Source organism: Esox lucius, chromosome 19 (assembly GCF_011004845.1).
Source record: "Esox lucius isolate fEsoLuc1 chromosome 19, fEsoLuc1.pri, whole genome shotgun sequence".
Classification (NCBI taxonomy): domain Eukaryota; kingdom Metazoa; phylum Chordata; class Actinopteri; order Esociformes; family Esocidae; genus Esox; species Esox lucius.
The window spans coordinates 30,658,232-30,671,100 of NC_047587.1; the positions used below are offsets into that span (position 1 = coordinate 30,658,232).

Sequence of the window (12,869 nt, forward strand, 5' to 3'; positions counted from 1 at the left end):
TATATAACAATCATGAGGTATGTAGTTTGTAGATCACAGAGTAATGAATAATTTGGTTATTCTTGTTTTGTCCTTTTGTTTGGATTATTCTTACTTTGAATATGGTTAATAAAGGCTTTTTTAAACTTCGGATTTAAAACAGCACATTTTATTGTGACCCTGCCGTGATACTAGTTTTTATATGACATGTCTATAAAGAGAGTATTCCATTTCTCATGAATTGATATTTTTTACACAACATCCATAATCTGCTGTCAGTCTAGCTATCCACATTCCTGTAGCAAATCCCTCCCCCCACAAAAAAAGGGATTTTCTAAATGTCATTGGCGGCTTTCTCTAGCCTAGCATATCATTTAGGGCCACTGACTTTGTACAGTGAGTGCATTATCAAACAGACTGTGAAAACAGAAAAGCAGCTTTTCCAAACTGAGATGTAGGCTAGTCTACAATAGTTGTTAGAATTGTCAGGAAGCGTTCACTTGGGTGACAGAAAACTCAGCTCGATTTACTTCCACAACTTCAAAGACTCTTTTGCCTATTCATGCAAATCTTTTACTCCCTATGAGAAATAATAAAAAAAAACTGCTGTTACACAAATTTCCTTTAGATGTAGCGGGGTGGGTCACTGTAAAGAATAAGCACACTTTTTTTTTTAAAGAGCTCGTTCTCTCACAGGATGTGTCCTGTCTCCTCTTTATCGCTCTTCATGCTTTTTCAGCAGCTTAATCCAGAACACTGGAGTTAAGGAGGCTTCAAAGAGCTGTGGCGGAACACAGCGTCTCACCGCCGTGCGATGGTGACATAGGTGGAGCCCCGCCCCTTTGTCTCTAGGCTGTACCATTCTCTCTCTCTCTCACTCTCTCTCTCTCTCTCTCTCTCTCAGCCTCAGTAAGGGACATGGCTGTGGGAATATCATCTTATTCAGTTTCTGGGCCATTCTTAATGAATACAAAACCTAGTTGGTCAATCAGGGTGCTGCGTGAGCCTGGTGAAGCCTCAAATGACCAGGGTTAAAAAAGAAAGAAACCTGCAAGGCACGAATGAAGCAGACACATCTGAAGAGAGTGGAACTCCTGAGAAAGCCTAGGTTTCCCTGACTGTTAAATTAAAAGATGTTTCCAAGGAGAGACATTACCTATGGTACATTGAGGAGAGAATATAAACATCCTGCATTTTTCATTAAAAGCGTCTGCTAAATGACTAAACTGTCCGCTGAATAACTAAACTCTATCAAGAAGTCACTGTTTAGCAAACGGCTGACTTTGCTCGACTTCAAAGACTCATCGGGAAAGTTTGGAAAACAATAGTAGAAAGGGTGTTTTTTGTAGAATCTACTTGTACAGGCCTAACTGGATAGTCCTCACACTTCTGGCTGCTTTCCATCTCCACCCAGCCTGCTAACACATCAGGACATGTCTGCACAGGAAAAGAATCTCCCAGCAGATGAAAATGAAAGATAATTGAAAAATGGCAGGTGCGAGCATGCCATGAACAAACGAACCTACACACACAGACACACACACACACACAGCATGACACGCTGACAGCATAATCCTTTCCACCGCCCTGATGCACTTGATGAACCCCAGATAGCAAGTGGGGTTCCTCTGACACAGGACACATCAGTGGAGGAGGCCCACAGTACCCCGCCCATCATCCGTTGTGACACGTCCCTTCTATCAACCAGCCTGGCTGCAGGAGAAGGAAGTGAGGGGCTTGCTGATTACATCTCCATTATGCCCGAACAGAAAAACGACGGACGCAGGCCCAACGGCGCCTTATTACCGACCTAGTACACTACGGGCCACAGCCGAGCCAGTGCACATTCTAGGGGACAGAATGCTGCATTGGACGCAGCTGGTGAGTCACGGACTGGTTGCTGCTGATCAGGCGTCTTTAAAGCCGCTCTCAGACCTACTCATTAACCAGAACAGATAAGATTAAAACATTTATAAAATAACATCTCACCCCCCCCACCTCCCCGCAAACATAATAGAATACCGACAACCCACTCAGTCCTCCTGCAGCGCTCCGCCCAGAAGATGCCACTCCTGACAGTGACAGGTGACGTCTTTATATTAAAACCTCTGTTAGTATCGCGGGAAAAAGTGATCCACCATTAAATTAGTGGCGACTCCCTAGGGGCACGGGGGTGAGAGGTGGGTCGGCACTCAACTGCTCACCTGGCCGTCGCCTGTCTTGGCGTGTGTCGGTGCGTTTCCCGAAAGTCCGCGGTGAAACGCGTCAACGGCGCTATGACAGAACTGTTGGGCGGCTTCACAAGGAGCGGCGGCAGATACAAGCGGATGTCCACGTCAAGCGGGTCACGCGGCTCTCCAGTCAGCGAGGGGGGGGGCGAAGCGGACAGTCCGACGTGTTTTTCAAATGGAGCCCACTCGCCCTCTGCCTGTCGGCCGCTTTCAGACCATGTGTGAGCCCCCCGCCCCAACCTCAAACCACCGAGACCTCCCGCGAGCACAGGACACTCGAACCCACGCTGACTGCCGTGCAACGTTAGTGGCTGCTGGTGGGTGTGGCGATGACAGATGGACAAGGACTGACATGCAGACCGAGCCAATGACGCCCTCTGATGCAGTGGTGGCAAACCCCTGAGTGGCTGCGGGGGGGGGGGCTTCTGACAGCCTGGATGGATTTCGGGGGCGGCAGGTAGCCTAGCAGTTACAGCCTCTTATCAGTGACCGAAAGGTTGCTAGAATGAATCCTGAAGTCGGCAGGGGAAGATATCTGTTCTGAACCCCAACCGACGCGCAGGTATGAGAATGCTTCCAGTCCACCATTTTGGTAAAATGAGGGATGATTGTTATTAGCATTTGTTTTGATTTTCTAAACGGAACACCTCTTCCTACATGGAGGACAACACAGCTCCGTGTCAGACAGGTGGAGATACAGCAGAACTAGACTGGCCTCAGGCGGCAGGAAAGCCCGCTGTTCTGGACTGTTCTGACCCCTCTGTCTTCCTGTACATGCATCACCCTAACTGTCGAGTCTGCAGGTTCTGCCGACAAAGGATAATGTGGCACTTCGGTAGTGCGCAAAACACCCTCAGTGCTGTAATTAACACCCTCATTGAAATGGACAAAGTCTATGTTAGCTGGTGCGCATTTGTAGAGGTCTAGGCCACTTCATGGGCTGACAGTACACTGCGTCCAGATTGTTGGCCTGCATAAGACAAAAGCAAAAAAGCCTAGTGAAGTACTGCGCCGTGTCAGGGGTTGTAGAACGTTGTATTTGTATCACTGAGTGTCAACGCACACAGAAACACTGGAAAAAGCCTTTCACGCGTGTGTGTGTGTGTGTGGGTGTGTGTGCATCTGGGATCAACAGTGGTGATGTGGTCCCCACTTTCCTTTCCGTTTAGATACAGCACTTCTCCTAATCAGAAATGATAGCCTGTTTATCTGTTGACTGCATCTTCCTGGGTCCCAAAGCCCTAACTATCTGCCGTCTGACAGCTGGACACCTGAGTGGAGAGTCCACTCCAGACAGCCACACTGATTCACAATTTACACACATACAGTACACACACACACACACTCTCTGTCTCTGGTTCTTGCACTCACACACGCAAACACATGCACGCTATGCACACACACGCACTCGCAGAAAAGCATGGGCACGCACACGCACACACGCAAGCACACGCACGCACACACACACACACACACCTTTCCTCCCTCTCCCATGGAAGCAGCAGGTTAATCTCCCAGTTCTATCAGGTCTCCCCCCTCCCCACTGAATGGCTGTCCTTTCCACTGGGACAGAGTGGCTATTTGCTGAGGACACAGCTGGCGTGTAGGGAACCTGATTAAGCGCTGGGCCTAATGCAGAAGACACACAGCTTGAACAGCCAGGCCCGCAGCAGAACAGAAACACACACTCTCTCTCCCGAGCGCCAACCCCACGTCGAAACGCCGGGCCACTGCAGTGAAGACACCGTCCAACAACTCCTCCCACGGCCGTTATGTTCATTAAGAAACAAGGCAACACCTTCTCACAATTAAGAAGTCAGGGAAGGAATCCATTACACACCTTATTGGTTGTAATGATTTAACTTGGCCGGCAAAAATGCCAATGAGCCTTGACGGCAAGCTGAAATATGCTGTAGTCTCACCCACTCTGTTTCCAGGGCTTCAAGGAGAGTAACAGTCCATTGCAAGTATACTAAATAGTCATGTGCTGTAGTGTGAATGCCATGATATCATCCTGCCGGCCTTTCTAATTCTGTGGCACGTACCATGGGGAGTGCCCATGATGCTGGATTAAAAAAGACGTTACATCCCAACCTGACTGGGGCTAATTCCTGCTATTCATGTGGTACAGACGCAGCCCATACTAAACAATGGCACAGTATTAAGCATTTTGCCCTCATCAACGCTCTGAGATCTTATTGTTAACAGGGGGAGTATGTGGAGACAGACATTGTCCTCACTTGTAAAAATTTTACAACAATGCCAGGTTAATATAACATTTGAAACGTCGTTGTCATCTCAAAACTTTTGAATGTGTGAAGTTCACATTCAAGTGTAATATTTTTGTTGGTTTTTCCTACTTTCAATAATGCCTCATGAAAAGAACTTAGCAGCTTCAGGTGTGACAAAGAGCAAGACACAACAAATCTTGCATAAAGTCCTCAAGTCAGTGACATTCTCGTAGTGTGAATTGGCCTGTATTTGTACAATGTTTCAGCGCCAATAAAGCCCCTTTCAGTTGAAATGGAATTGACATGAGAGAGAGAAGAGAGACAGAGCAGTCCGAAGGTCAAAATTGCTGTTACGCCTGGGCTTCTACTCGTCATTCACACATCCCTGATGCCTCAGTACTCCGTCTGACAGACTGGGCTTTTAGGAGGAGATATCAACCCTAAAAGTTCATTACTGTGGACCCTAGCCAGGCACAGTAAAACCAAACCAACAATCTAGTGGCTACGGTATATTATCATACTCACCCAGGTCTTATTCAATCAGATGATATGGGCCTATCAGCTTTTATAAACTGGGTGGTTTGAATCCTGAAAGTTTTTATACGACAGCCCACGTACCATGTGTTTGGCAAAAAAGTACTTTTTACTTTTTGAATTATCTTAGGTAAGTGGTTTATGATAGCAATAAGACCATAAGACAGCACTTACCACTGGTATCAACCATACCACACCCATCAATGAATTACTGCTTAAATACAACCATCCACCTTGCCCATTCTAGTCACCGACTCTCCTCCCATCAGACAGCCTGTCTTTCTCTCTGCCAGCCTGTCTCTCTTCCTATTGGCCTCTCTGCCAGCCTGTCTGTCTTCCTGCCTGTCTGTCTCTCTGCCAGCCTGTCTGTCTGTCGGCATGCAGCTCCCAGAGCAGAGAGTGGCTATTAAATAGGGCCTGACTAATGGAGAAACCAACACCTTTATCCGGCCTTGATGGCCCGGCCCCGAACAGCTCAGCGATGACTAGACCAGAGAGGAGCAGAGCCACGCGTCTGAGTGCTGCCCACAGCAGCCCTACTTAATCCCAGCCCTGTCCCCGCTAATGAGGGCCGCGGGAGGGACAACGGGGGGAAACGTCTCGTCCGATTCGCTCTCCTTAAAAGGGGAACAAAATAATGAGCCTGTTAAAGCCACATGGCTCCCGGTTTAGATGGCTCCAGCATGATCAGTCACGGTGGATTTGGGCTGTTGGGTGTGAGGAGAACGTGGGGTCGTGTTCGGTTGAGCCTCAGTAGTCTTCGGCCAAAGCGTGCAAACACCACAAAAATTGACCTTGGCACTCGTCAGTGTGCATAAACACAAAAACCCTGTCACTTGCCCACCCAGAAACACACACACACGTTTAGCTATACTGGGTCAAATGTAATATGTTTTACTCTAACCTCCAACCCTGAAATTAACCTAACCCTAAGCTTAACCACAAACACCTAGCTATAAACATAAATCTTAACTTAACCCCTAACCCTACTTCTAACACTATCCACAATGGGAACTTTTACTCTAAACCTAAGGACACCCTGCGAGGATGATAAGACAAGGGAAACTGTCTTGGTAGGGATCTTTTGCCGGTTCTCATGTGGTCAAATATATTTTATTTTATAATCTTTTTGGTCCCCATCAGGATAGTAAAACATGTACACACACACAGACACACACGCCCTATCACAATCCCCCCCCCCACACACACACACACTCTAAAAGTTGAGGCTGAGTGAGCTACTCAACTGCAGTGAGAGCTAAGAGCTGATGATTGGCCCACGGAGACCGGCGCTGACCTTTTCCTCAACATGTTTTTATGAGTCAGTGAAAGCTCAGCTCATGGGCCACTTCACATGAAATGTCACTGAGCGTCTTAAATGAGCCGCCGAGACAGGGACTGGGACAGACGGACAGACGGGCTCACAGCCACCAGTCAATCTGGCTGCACCGCGACGGACCCGGTTCCTTTGATCTCGTTTGCATGACAATCAGCTAAGTGTGGGATTTTGTAATTCCTCTGCGGCTCGTGGGAATATCAGGCCCCTGTTCACAGACTCACACACACGCCCCTCTGTTCCAGGGTTACGTTGAGTCTCCACTCTCCTACAACTGGAAGACCGAGCACCTGAGTCAGACTGGTAGGGAGGAAAGAGAGCGTTCTCCTGCTCCTCTCCAATCAACGTAGCAGGCCCGTATCCCAGCGTCTGATGCACAGGAGTGGAGTGTGCGTCGCCGTTCCCGGAGTCTCTTGTCGCACACCTGACCCCTAGGTGTCCGGCCTCGACATTTGAACTTTAATTATATCCCCGCGGCCTGGCCTGGTGAGACCGGAGCGCAGAACTACAGTATTGTCCCTCCCCCAGTCTCACGCCGGCACAGAACGTTCCCGGCGATAGTGAAATGTCTCAGTATCTACAGGCCTCGTGGACGCGGCAGACCGACGCCGAGGTTAATTAAGTTTGAAATCGGGGAGATGATCAGCGGGCTGTCAGTCAGGCTGCTGGGGGTTTGGATGGCCCCCGCACTCTTCCCCTCCACGCCGCGCCGTCTGACAGGTGTAGTGTGTGTGGGCGAGAGAGAGAGAGAGAGAGAGAGAGAGAAAGTGTGTTTATTTTTTGTCTGTGCGTGCATATGTGTGCCTCGTCACATGCCTGTGTGTGTCGGCGCATGCGTTAGTGTGTTTGTGTATGAAAGTACACACGCACTCACACACTCCCTCTCTCCAGCCCTGTGTTTGAGGCTTCGGCGGACAGTGAAAACATAGCGCCTCCAAATCCCGGCCAAAGACCACAGCGCTCCGTCAGATGATTGCTTTGTTACCCAGGAGGAATCTGAAAATAAATATGACTCCAATGGCTGTTGATGAATTCCGATTGGCATGGGCAGCACGTAGAGGACGGGTAATCCTTGAAAAATGGACTGAGGCATTCCTGAAGCTGTTTTAGGGCAGGAGGCGTTTTATATCACCTACCTGTACTGTGCTTAAGGGCTCAAGGCCATTAAACCCAGGGCTCACTAGCAAATAGACCGCCCCCAAGACTGATCGTGTGTGTGTCTGTATTTGTGTGTGAGTCCGTTTGGTGTGTTTGTGCCGGCCATTTTGTTAATAAAAGTAACAAAGGTCAAATTAAATAAGCAGCCCCCCCACCCTCGAATGCAAAGCGGTTTAATCAGGTTTCCAACGGCCTGATAAGCTCTGGGGGGCATCAGTGATGAAGCCATTGCGTTGTAAGGTTAAGGCAAAGGGACGTCACAGATAGAATCGCCACCTTGTTCTAAAGGTGTCAAGTCTTTCAAGTGAACGCTGTGACATTTTGTCAGGCCTTAGATGGGCCTAGACTGACATCAAAGCCTGGGCTTTTGTTGGCAGTGGTTTGTTAGCGCGCATGCACGCACGCACGCACGCACGCACGCATGGACGGACACAGACAGTCACACTGTTGCGTTCTATAATTCTGTTCTGTCGTGTGGAAATGCTGGATACAAAAGATGAGCAAACAACTTCAATACTTCTAAGGTTTAATAGACAAAAACAGTACTCATACTGGAGACTGCTATGACAAGAGACAAAGACGCAAGTCAGAACTACCAGCTCATTTCTGAGGAGACGACAATTAGGTACTGCATCTTCCATGTCTTTCTCCCAGAGTTGTCTTGAATGGAAGTGTGAATTGTAAACAACACCTGGGAGTGTTAGGTAGTGTACGTTCTGCTATACAGGGGATGACTCTCTGCTACGACTATTTACTTTGACCCCTGACCTTTCAGGCATTGACCCTTTTTCACATTAGTAAATATAGTTATCGGAAAGCCTTAATCTCAAAAAGATTTGTTGATACACTTTCTAATTTGCATTCGTGAAGGGAACGCATCGTGCTGCCAGAGCTTGATAAAAGACAACGCTTTGACCTCACTGATATATGATCTCCAAACAGATCCGAATTTGTCTCAGGACTGTATAGGAAATAATCACAGCAAGCATGTCATATTGTAAAAAAATGTTGGGCACTAATGATCAGTAAATAAACTCTGTCTAACCCTTCTCATCTAGATAGATGCATACTTTATCAATACAAATCTGTAATTATATGAATTATTGAGTGTGAATTTATGTAGGCCTATAGAAAACACTGTTCTTACGCCTCCACCCCATATGTGTACAACTTGGTATATACATTATCAAACATAAGTGTACAGTGCGGTCCATAAGTAGTTAGACAGTGACACGTTTTGTTGTTTTGTCTCTGTACTGCGTTTTGAAATGATATCATTACCATATGGTAAAAGTGATGGAATTTTCATCTGTATCGGATGAACCATTATTAAATAACAGCACCCTTTGTATACAGTCCCACCATTTAAAGTTACCAAAAGTATTTGGACAATACTTGTCAGCTGTCACTCATAATGCAGGTGTGTTTCATTGCATCTTTAGTGTATACACAAGAAAGCTGTCAAAATATCAGAAAGCTGGATTTGTAATTTAGCAAACTGTGTCAAACCAGACCTTGAGCAAACCCTTGAGTTTTCAGCTACAGAAACCATACAGAAAGTGTAGCCTGATCAGAAACTACATAGCAACACATTCTCTGAACCACAAATCCTACCTACAAGGTTAAGTGGATGTTATCCAGTAACACACAGTTTATCCACCAATCAGATTCTATTCCATCACTATTACCTGTCCTGTCGCAAAAAATCTACTACCTCTGACATGAAAACCTGAAATGTATACAGAATAGGGTTGCACGATATTGGAAATAACTGACATTGAGATATTTTGTTTTTCCTGCGATATATATTGCGATATGAAAAAATACAGGATGTCTTCAGAAAGAGCTTTGGCTATCAACCTGACAGTATGTATCCTTCATTCTTCCCCAGCCTGTTATATGTTATTGAATCTGTGATTTCTCTCTGCCGTTTGGAACCTTTCTCGTATGGTGTAATACTGTCAAATGCATCCAAAATTGATTTATGCTTTGGACTAGTCATACGAAGATTTGTGTTGCCGCCTTAAATGATCGAACAAATTGGTCGTGTTGTGGCAACAATTGCAAGGCACTCCCGACAAAATACCGGTTTTTGGTCAACATCATCCTGTCTGTCACCGAAATATTTCCATGTAATTAACGAGCCCCAGACCGAGGGAAATTGACCATCATCTTGAACTTCATCCATTTTCTAATAATTGCGCCAACAGTTGTTGCCTTCTCACCAAGCTGATTGCCTATTGTCCATCCCAGCCTTGTACAGGTCTACAATTTTATCCCTGATGTCCTTACACAGCTCTCTGGTCTTGGCCATTGTGGAGAGGTTGGAGTCTGTTTGATTGAGTGTGTGGAAAGGTGTCTTTTATACAGGTAACAAGTTCAAACAGGTGCAGTTAATACAGGTAATGAGTGGAGAACAGGAGGGCTTCTTAAAGAAAAACGAACAGGTCTGTGAGAGCCGGAATTCTTACTGGTTGGTAGGTGATCAAATACTTATGTCATGCAATAAAATGCAAATTAATTATTTAAAAATCATACAAAGTGATTTTTCTGGATGTTTTAGATTCCATCTCTCAGAGTTGAAGTGTACCTATGATAAAAATTACAGACCTCTACATGCTTTGTAAGTAGGAAAACCTGAAAAATCGGCAGTGTATCAAATACTTGTTCTCCCTACTGTATATTGTAGATTGATATATGTTTACCTTACTAAATCGCCATGTGACTATTGCGGATGCGTACATTGATGTATTGTGCAGCCCTAATACAGATTGTGTCAGAAAACACCCTACATCCAACTTCAGTATTCCAAAAGGTGGATTAGGGCTGCACAATACATCAATGTACACATCCACAATAGTCACATGGCAGAACGTGCGATTAGCCATGTGAAACTAGATCTCGAGCAAACTCTTTAAGATGTCAGCCCCAGAAGGATAGCTGGAAGTGTAGCCTGATCATTAACCATAGCAACATATGCTTTAAACCAAACCTCCTACCAAATAGGTTAAGCTGATCTTATCTTGTACGAGAGAATAAAATGCTAGCTTATCCACCAATGAGATTCTATTACATCACCATGGTCTGTCCCTTTGCGGAAAATCCAATTAACAGCCTGCCTGCATTTTGCAAAATGCATTCGAGATTATTTGACCTTAAATATATTGTAATCCTATAGATCATTTCTTTTTGAAAATTACACTTTCTTCACACATTCAAACATTTATATGGCAAATTTACTCAACCAACATGGTCCAACTTTGACTATAAAAACGTTGTAAGTAAAACCACCGCTGCCACAACAGCCAGATTGAAAGCCTGTCATATAATAAGGAACAGAGTAAATTGATAAGTGAAGTTGCATGATTTAATTATCAAATTTCCCTGCACACATACAATACCAAATGATTGGCTTTAGTCAAACTTTCCGATGCCTAGTACTGTATAATTGATTATTAATAATGTTTTTCATTTATAGAGCACCTTATTAGTAACACTAATTATATTTTCAAACCTAATTACCAAATTAAACCTAATACAAATTATTTTGGAGAAAATAACTATCATGTAAAGATCACCTTTACATGATCGTTGTAGGCAGTAACACTAATGTACTGTTCCAAACAACTGAAATATTGTGCTCCATCTCTTCACCTTTTGTGATGGGCATGATGCAACTTTGCATGTTCTGTCATTGTCAGAAGGACCTTCTTAAATCTTGTGTGCACTTGTGAGTTGGAACAACCAAATTACACTTCACTTGATTTAAACGAGAACCAGCCATTCTGGAACAAAAACTCAGTGACACCCTCATCTGGTTGCAAGAAATTGGATACGTTCAGGCAATCCTGAATTTGTTGAAACAGTTCTGGAATACTCCTCGGATCTAGTTATGATTCTAGGCTATGCGGAGTCAGTTGCTGGCAACTGACAATGAAGACCAAAGAAGTGTCAATGCAAATTAAGCTGGCTATCACAAAGTGGATACATCAGAATAAATCAATCAGAGACATAGCCAAAACAAAATGCGTGCCAAAATCAATAGTTTGGTACATTATGAAGAAAGCCCTGGTTAGTTCAGCAGTGGCAAATGACCCGGTAGGCGTAAAGAATACCAAAAAGAGCATGCAGAGGGAACTATTAACCTGTGCCAGAGTGATGGCAAGAGGAAAGTGTGGAGAATAAGCAGGAACTGGCTTACCAATGTATGTCTGACACTGGTAATGGCTCACTTATCATCATTGATGATGTAACAGTAGGATGACTTGTGAAAATCATGTGCAATGGGCAGAACCTGAACGTTAAAGACAATCAATGCAGAATCCTATTAACGGAATAAATGTAAATGGTTAATACATTTCTGCAGTATAAATTATCGACGTTTATGCAAATTTCATTTACATAATATTATTCCAAAACTCAAAACAAAATCACAGTACTCCAAAAAAAAAACTCCATTACAGTTGATTGTGAAACAAGTGATTATGCCAGCCCACCCCCACCCCACACACACACACACGTGCGCACAGCATCAGGAGTCTGAAGCTTAGATAGCGCTGGTTGTACTGCTATACATTCCTGCTCTTTATCTCTCTAGCCTTCTGTTGATAATTAAAGCCCAAAAGCTGCCTGCCTCACTCAAGCCACCAGCCGGCCGGCCACACTAGAGAGCACTGAGCCAGAGAACAGGGACAGGTATTATCACTGGTGCCATCACACCGAGGTCAGGCTCTGTTCAATTCCACTTTTGATGAGTCCACCTTCCCGTTTTCACTGGCCCAACCTCCCTTTCCTGAACTTGCTCCTGCAACACTCAATCATTTCCAATCCCGGAGAGCAGCTCACTGAATAGAAATGGACGATTCCATTTTTGGAATGAAACTCAGGAGTCCTTTTCTGGGATTGACACCCAGCCCTGCTATCTTGGTCCTGGTGCTCTGAGTAGAGCCAATTTCTACGCTCCTGTGGAGATATGGGGGCGAGATGGTCGCCATCCACCTGGAAAGCTCCACTACTTAGAAAATGTTGCAAGATATTTTCCTCCCTTCCCCATTAGCAAAATAACTCTGTCAAACTAGATACAGAAAAAATGATCTTGATCATTTGTCTGGTTATATTGCAATATACATATTTATTCATGGCCAAACCAACTGCAGAGAAATCTGGTTTTCAAGTAATTAAAAAAAATATTTAAATGTACCTGGAATGGAAAGTAGGATAAAACAAATTGGTCTATTTATATGAAAAGTCTAGAGAATGTAACATGGCCAATTAACAACTGTGTATTGAAACACATGTACTTAACAAAAGTATAATCAACTCATTGCAACCCCACTACAACACTGTAATAAAAAAGAAACATCTATCACCAGGCATGGCACAAATTGACCAGTAAAACCA

General features: G+C 44.8%; 1 protein-coding gene across 1 annotated transcript in view; it reads right to left on the reverse strand.

The window, feature by feature from the left end:
- plxnb2b (plexin b2b) overlaps nt 1–12,869 on the reverse strand; it is a 125,563-nt gene that overhangs the window by 25,428 nt on the left and 87,266 nt on the right. The gene's annotated exons all lie outside the window — the stretch shown is intronic.